This window comes from Canis lupus, chromosome 6 (genome assembly GCF_048164855.1).
Source record: "Canis lupus baileyi chromosome 6, mCanLup2.hap1, whole genome shotgun sequence".
Taxonomy (NCBI): Eukaryota; Metazoa; Chordata; class Mammalia; order Carnivora; family Canidae; genus Canis; species Canis lupus.
This window is the reverse complement of record NC_132843.1, coordinates 57,716,292-57,724,003: the sequence shown is the minus strand read 5'-3', so window position 1 is coordinate 57,724,003 and position 7,712 is coordinate 57,716,292. Positions and strand designations below refer to the sequence as shown.

The window sequence follows — 7,712 nt, the reverse complement described above, 5'->3', positions numbered from 1 at the left end:
CATCAAATGAGGTGGTGGCTGATATTTTATCCTTGGTTCCTTCTATTCACTACCTGTTTAAGCACTCCAATTCTGGGTGATCCTAAGTATAGGCATAGCTCATCTGGCTGCAGACTCTGACTATTCAAAGGGTGTCATGCTGAGTCATGACCTTAAAGCACTTGAGACCCCCCACAACTCATCTTTCAAAAAACATTCTCTCCCCAACCACTTCCCCCACCCTCATTCCACCCTTTACTTCTGCAATTGTGGACAAAGAATCTGCAAAAGCTCCTGACTTCTCCCTCTCCCTTTGCTTCCCCCTCTCTTCCTATCTGGGTTGGCCAGAAAGAAGACTGGCTATGTAGGACCCTATCTGTGCAAAAGCAGTCCCCAAGAGTTTGTGAGTACGAAGATTGCTCCTGTGTCTGAATCTGCACTGTTCAAGAGGACTCAGGATACTTTTCTTTTCTGTCCACTAGGGGGCTGCTTGTAGGGGGATGGAAAAAACGAAGGCTTAAAAAAAAAATATCATGCTGCTGAAATTTCAGCAAGAGGGGAAAAGAGAGAGCGCGTGAGAGAGAGACAGCAAAGCAGTCCCAGGCTTCCTTGTCTCTCACGTCAGAGGCAGGAACCTACTGTGCTAAGGCTGTTGGCTCAACACGCAGAGACGGAGAAAGGCACAGACACAGAAAACGAGAAAAGAGGGGTCCCCCCTGACCCAAGGAATTACCACCAGTGGAGTAAAGCCACCTGACTTTTTAATCTTATTTTTGTTGCCTCCTCTTTCTCCTTCCACTCTAGCCCTGTCAGCTTGGGTTTCATTTCTTTCGTGGAGCCTCCTCTCTTCCTCCCAGAAAAGGAGGAAGGGAAGAAAAGGGAGAGAGGTGGGTTCTCTAGGTGAGCGCATCAGCTGGTTCCAGCCGCACAGACAAGAATTCTCTTCGCAGGAAGCTCCTCTCGCTCCCCTGCCGCCCACCCTCAGCCGGGTAAGTCCAGCGCACTTGCTCTCCTTCGATTTCCCTGCTAGCGTGATTTCAGCACCACGGAGAGCTATGAGATGCATTTTTGGTTCCTGTGTGTCTGTGTGTGTTCCTGCAAGGCGCTTGGCACTAAGGTTACATCTATCTTACAGCTGCCAGTGGAGCCGGGTTCTGCGTAGGTTTCTAACAAATTAAAGGGGGATGTGGACTCTGGCCTTCGGGTGTGTGTGTGTGTGTGTGTGTGTGTGTCTGTGTGCTGTTGCATAAGATAGGTGAGGGCTGAGTTAAATTGCCAATGGGTTCCTGTGTGTCTCTGTGTAGGGCTGTTCTTTTTCTATGTAGATAAGAGGGAGGGTTTGGGGGAATTAGCCATGCACCTTCTTTAACTCTTTCCGGACAAACCACGGAGGGAAAGTGTTGCAAATGAAGCCTGAGGGGGTTGGGAGTGGGGGTAGAGTTAAAAGTTATGCTCCTCTGTGAGAGCTTGGAAGAGGTGGCTTTTTAAATGTCAATTTCCCTAGGATCTCTGGGTTCTTGTTGTGAAGAGAGCCCAATCTGACCTTTCACTTTCTCTCCTGGTGTAAATCTGTGGTAAGTGGGCAGGTACAACAGGTGAGCATCAGGTTGGGGTAGTTTTGGGGGCTGAGATCCCCCTGACTTCAATGGTGGTAGTAAAGTGTCAATGTCTTGAGCTTTAGAGAGGTGGTCAATGTGGATTATACTACATTTACAAGGAGGCAGGACTTTTTTTTTTTTTTTTTTTTTTATCTTTGACTATGTGTGGTTGGAAAGAGGACAAAATCTGTTCTGTCCTTTTTTTTTTTCTGCCTGTGAAAGACTGCTCAGGAGACAGGCTTGTCTCCTTACATCTGGGGAAGCAGAAGAGAACCTAGACCAGTCCTGACTCAAAAAGGCTTGATGTAGTGCTATGTCCTCCAGTACTTAGATTCCACAGATGGGCTCATCATTGCTTTAACTTCATTGCTACTTTTTTTTTGGAAAGGTACTGCTCTGTCTCTTCTGCTTCCTGCCCCTCAGAAATATATTAAATCAATTCCCTGCATCTGTTTTGGTTTTGCCTTGGTGACACTATCTGTCTGCACCCCCCTGCCCTTCTGTCTCACCCACAGCTGTTTGGGTGGGGTCATTCAACAAGTGGTGTTGGGGACTTCCTTCAATCATCCATGTTTCCATGAAGCCAGCATGCCAAGGGGAATTTTAAAGAGATGTGGCTTCTGGTAAGAGTAAACTTTGTCTTGAATTGGCCCCTAATCATTTAAACTTCTGGTCACTTTCTTTAAGAGTCAGAATAGGTGGTTTCACTCCTTCCAACCCCCAGTGAACCCTAAGGTGGTGTCTCTGTGTTTTGCTTTTAATTTAGCATTCTGGGCCCCTCCTCCAAACTGAAAAAAATACTCTCTGCCTCTGTCTGGTTGGGGTCTTCTGGGTGAGACACATAGTTCCGAGTGAAATGACACTGCAGTTGAGTTTTTTCTGACTATGTTTGCCATTGAATCCAGAAATCCCAGCATCTCCCTAGAATGGCAGAAAGTGGAATGCAGTGAGCAAAATAGTGAAATCACATGTTTTAATGGTAGGGAAAAAAGATTGAAATAGACAAAGCAGAGCATCAGAAACCAACATTGACTCATTGATATTTCAACTCTCCCAACTCCTCTCATCCTTGAAATTTTCCAGTTTGAAAAAGAAAGTGGATAGATTTCTGCATGACATATCCCTGAAGGTTTAAAAGAAATTCATGCCCTTGCAGTGGACCCTATCCAAAGCCACCATTTGTTACTGAAGTCACCATACTTAGTGGTCATTATCTCATTAATGCCCTTAAATTCTCTCTGAAAGAAGTGCTCCATGTCATTACTGGGCCCATTTAATAAATGGGGAGACATAGGCATTTAAAGTGCTAGGCTAGAGGGTAGCAAAAGCGGAAATAGAACTTCTGGTCTCCTAATATTTCATCACCTGTGAAATGCAGAGATGCTCATGTGAGGGAGAGCAGAGATGTATTGCTCCCCAGTGGACAGATTTGCAACCAAGACCTTTTAGTGAACTCAGTGTAGAGCAGTGGCTTCTCCCTGGTGAAGAATGAGAATCAAGAGAATCTCAAGGTATTTCTGGCCTTCAGTCCTCAACAAAGAAGATGACTAGGAGCCAGGTGAAGAGCTCTCTGGACTTACTGTAAAAAGAGAACACCCAGCTGGTGGCCTCTAGGCTGGACTGAGGTCATGCACTTGATTGCCACATTCACTTTGTCCTAGTTAAAGGCATCCTTTGAGGACACATTGCCATGGATATTTTGGTTTTAGGTATTTGATGACTTTTCTCTCTTCTGAGCCTTCTCTGGGAGTAGCATGAGTCTTCTGTGGCTCAGAATGTGGGGAGGATGACTAGGGGAGGGCTGAGTTCTGAGCACCTATAGAAACCCCAGGAGAGGAGTGGGAGGCTGGATGCAAGCCCACCCACATCCAAGAATCTCTGCTCCCCTGGTGGCTCTAGTCTTCACATCTGGCCAGCATTTTGGAGAGAAAGCCACTGTGTTTTCATATCTATCCCCCCTCATGGAGCAGAGGAGACTCTGCTGGGTTGCCTTTCAGATCTGGGGGAGATGAGAGATGTCAAGAAAGGTGGAGAAAAAGAAAAGGTTGGCATCCTGCCCTATTCTCCACAACTGTGGGTTGCCATCTTTTACCTGGAGAGTGTCAATATCACATTTTTAAAAATTCAGGTATAGCTTGCATATAATAAAATGTACTGATCTTAAGTATTGATACTAGTAAGTTTTGACAACTGCATACACCTATTTAGCTACTAAACCAAACACAATATATAAGATTTCCCTTGTTCTTCTTTCTCCTCTCTTTCCCTCCCCCAACACCATCACTTTCTGACTTCTCTCACCATGGCTTTCACTGCTACTTTTTGTAGTGGAAATATACATTGCTTAATGTGTTGTTTAATAGATGGTCATGTGGACTATAGTAGAGTTTTAAGAGAACATTTAAGAGGTCTGAGGCTATTGTTACTGGGTGGTTGAGAGAGTGGGAGAAGGGTGCATTCCTCATCCAAATTTATGGTCATGGAGTTAGAAAGTCAAGTGGTCATTTCAAGTGTGTAATTGTGTGTGGGTGTGTGCAAGCCACAACCAAATCCAAATAGGAACCCTTGCAGGTTTCTGCCTCTGAGCTGACCTGTTATTTGATGGTACAGTGCATGGAGATGGTACAGTACATGGAGATGATGTTGAAATTTCTATTAAAAACTTGGAATTGAGCATTCAGGTGGCTGGTCACCTGATGAGTGGAGCCCATCTGGGCTCAAGGAGGGTGAGGTGAGGAAAGAGTACCTGTGTAAACTTACTAGGGAAAGGGAAAGGAAAGGTCACTGTGATTGTGCTTATGCCATGAAAAATGGATGGCTTATGCCATCCACAAAGGTCTTGGTTGAGGAGGTTGCTGTTCCTCCTTATTCAAGAGTAGTTTTAGGACCAGAAGACTCTGGGGTGACTCATGTACTATGATATCCTTATAGCTTCATTCAGGGATATCCATTCTACTCCCATCCCTGGTTGGTTGTTTTTTTCCTTAGGAGTTTTTTTTTTTTTTAAGATTTTCTTTATGTATTTCAGAGAGAGTGTGTGTGTGCCCATTTGCAAGCATGAGCAAGCATGAACAAGCATAAGCAGAGGGAGGAGCAGAGGGAGAAGCAGACTCCTTGCTGAGCAAGGAGCCTGACTCAGGGCTTGATCCCAGGACCTTGGGATCAGGACCTGTGCTGATGGCAATGTTTAACCCACTGAGACAGCAAGATGCCCCTCTCATCCCTGATTGTAGGCCAGGGTAAAGAGTCTCTTCTAGTTTTACTATGAAGGAGCAATAAATTATCAGAGATTTTGATGACTTTGGTGGGAAAAAAATACACGCACAGGCATGCACATGCACGCACACACACAAACACACATACCTCCTACATAATTAGTCCTGTCACCCTGCCTGTCCAGTTTTCTCTGACTCTGTATCTGTAGATACTCTATGTTCAGGGAATGTTGACTGATTTTTTTTTTAATTTATTTATGATAGTCACAGAGAGAGAGAGAGGCAGAGACATAGGCAGAGGGAGAAGCAGGCTCCATGCACCGGGAGCCTGATGTGGGATTCGATCCCGGGTCTCCAGGATCGCGCCCTGGGCCAAAGGCAGGCGCCAAACCGCTGCGCCACCCAGGGATCCCTGTTCAGGGAATGTTGAATATAGATGGGGCATTAGCACAATATGAATATGAGGTCTTCAACTAACAGATTAGGGTTTCTGGCAGTAAGTTAGGGACTTTAACAGGCCTCAAAATTTGTCTAAGTAGGTCATAGAGCAGTTAACATGTTTAGTGGGCAAACATGTACTTTGCTTTCCTTCACTCAGGGACTCTGTTGAACACCTTCTTCCCAATTCTGCTTGTTTGTGGGATTGCCTACCCACAAAATGCATCCAGCCAGCTCATTTATGGGAAGTCTCCTTCCTGATCGGCTCTCCCAGCCAGGATTCCCACAGGGTGGAGTGTAGGTTGCTAAGCCACTGGCCATGGAAAGTTAGAAGACAATCACAGTGAAGATTTATTAATGTCTAGGTAGAAGTTGTGCAGAAATTCAAAATTTGAATGATTTCCGCAAAGCCAATTCCAGTAGATGATTTGGGAGAAGTGTAGAGACATACCTTTGCCTTGTTAACTAAAGGCCATGTTAAAAAAAGATCAGATGAGATTCCCCACCTAAATGGAGTTTCATCTTAAGAACAAGTTCAGTGGGAAGGGGAATTTGGAATAGGTTTTTAAAAGCTATTTCCAACAGTGTATACGAATCACTACATCTTTACCTTGAAATATGACTTTGGACTAGACCTGTATTGATCTATTTAGAACATAGGAAGTAACCAGTATGTCAGTTGGCAAAAGGAGTTTAAACAGCCTTACCCTCTTCTTTCCCTTTTTTGTTTCCTTGTGATAAAGTATACATGACATAAAACTTACCATTTTAGTCATTTTTGAGTGTACACTTTAGAGGCATTAGGTACATTTACGTCGTTGTACAACCATCACCACCATCCATCTCCAGAATGTTTCCATCTTCCTAAACTGAAACACTATACCCATTGAAGAATGGATCTCCACAATAACTCTCCATCATACCCCTCTTACCCCCAGCCCCTGGCAACCACCACTCTACTTTCTGTCTGCATGAATCGGACATGATACCTCCTATAAATAGAATTATACTGTATTTTTCCTTATGTAACTGGGTTATAACACTTCGCACGATGTCTTCAACATCCATTTATGTTGTAGCATGTGTCAGAACTTCATTCCTTTTTAAGGCTGAATAACATTCCATTTTGTGTATGTAGTATCACATTTTGTTTATCCATTCAGTCACTGATGGACAATTGGGTTGCTTCCTCTTCTGCTTTTTAAATTACAGTCAATTGCTTCTGTTTTACTCTCCAACCAAGTGGGAAGGGAGACTATCTGGTAATAGCTCCCACTGGGGTTGAAATTCTTCCCTTTCCCTCTGAGGACTACACAGGTGGTTTCCTAGAGGAAAATCAAAAAGGATAAATAGAGGGTTGGTGCACAGCACCCCTTCCCCCAGCCCTTTTCAGCTGGGACTGATTTCTACACTCTGGCCCTCACTGTTAAGTGTACAACAGATGCAGTTCAAGCAGACTGGGATCCTAAACTCTCCTCTCTTCACCAGCTAAAGGGCCCTAGTCTTATCCCAGAGAGATATTGGGAGATAGGGGGAAACATAGCCCTCACTCTTATGGGCACATTTCTGGTTCCTTCCTAGCTTATGCATTATAATGGTGAGACTATATGTTGGGAGAAGGAGTTCTGGGGTCAGGGACAAATAAGCCAATAGACTCATTACAATTTCCTAAGGATCTTAGCTCTGATCTCCTAAGGGACCTCTGTCCTTAGAACAGGGCACTTTCAAGCTCACCCCCACTTGGCTCTTATAATAACATCTTATGCTGTAGCTGTAGGTGATTCAATAAAAGGTTATTGCCAGGATTCATAAGGAAGTCATGGTTTTTAAAATCTGGGTGTGTCTTTATCATATTATATGGTATAAAAAAGACAAAAGAGGAAAAGCCTAGAACACTGATCCCAGGACAGTATCAATCCAGATTAGCTAATGCTTGATAACAGTTTAGTAATGTCTCTGGGATGGAATTTGGTTTTTGATTTTAGTTCACCTAAAAATTCATACCTCTGGTCCCTGGCAACTTGGATCTTTCTATTGCTTAATGATAACACCAGTCAACATTGAGTGAGTGTTTTCTATGAGTTTCCACCAAATGCATGACACAGAGAAGACCCTTAATAAATATTTGCTATTATTGCTAACCATAAACACTTTAAACACTTTATATCATTTAGTGGTTAAAACACTGCGACATACACTGTTATCCCCAATTTACAGATGAGAAAACTGAGGCATGGTGACTTGTTCAACTTTTTACAACTAGGTAGTGATAGATCTGGTTCAAAATCTGTGCCTTAATCACTTTCTTATGTTGCCTTTATCATCCCTTTGTGGCAACGAATGATGGCTTCATTGTGATTTCTCTTAAGCATCTTCAGAGGGGGTTTACATCCTGCATTATTGCTAACCCCCCCTTCTTTTTTAGTATAGTGTAGTTTTAATGAGTTAAGAATAGGACTATTCCAATATGCTTCTCTCTCTG

General features: G+C 43.6%; 1 protein-coding gene across 1 annotated transcript in view; it reads left to right on the top strand.

The window, feature by feature from the left end:
- The first annotated feature begins 528 nt into the window (after positions 1 to 528).
- Positions 529 to 7,712, top strand: part of TNR (tenascin R) — a 408,870-nt gene continuing 401,686 nt past the window's right edge. The window contains exon 1 of the mRNA XM_072830721.1: positions 529 to 968. The gene's annotated coding sequence lies outside the window, so the exon portion shown is untranslated. The remainder of the gene's footprint in view (positions 969 to 7,712) is intronic.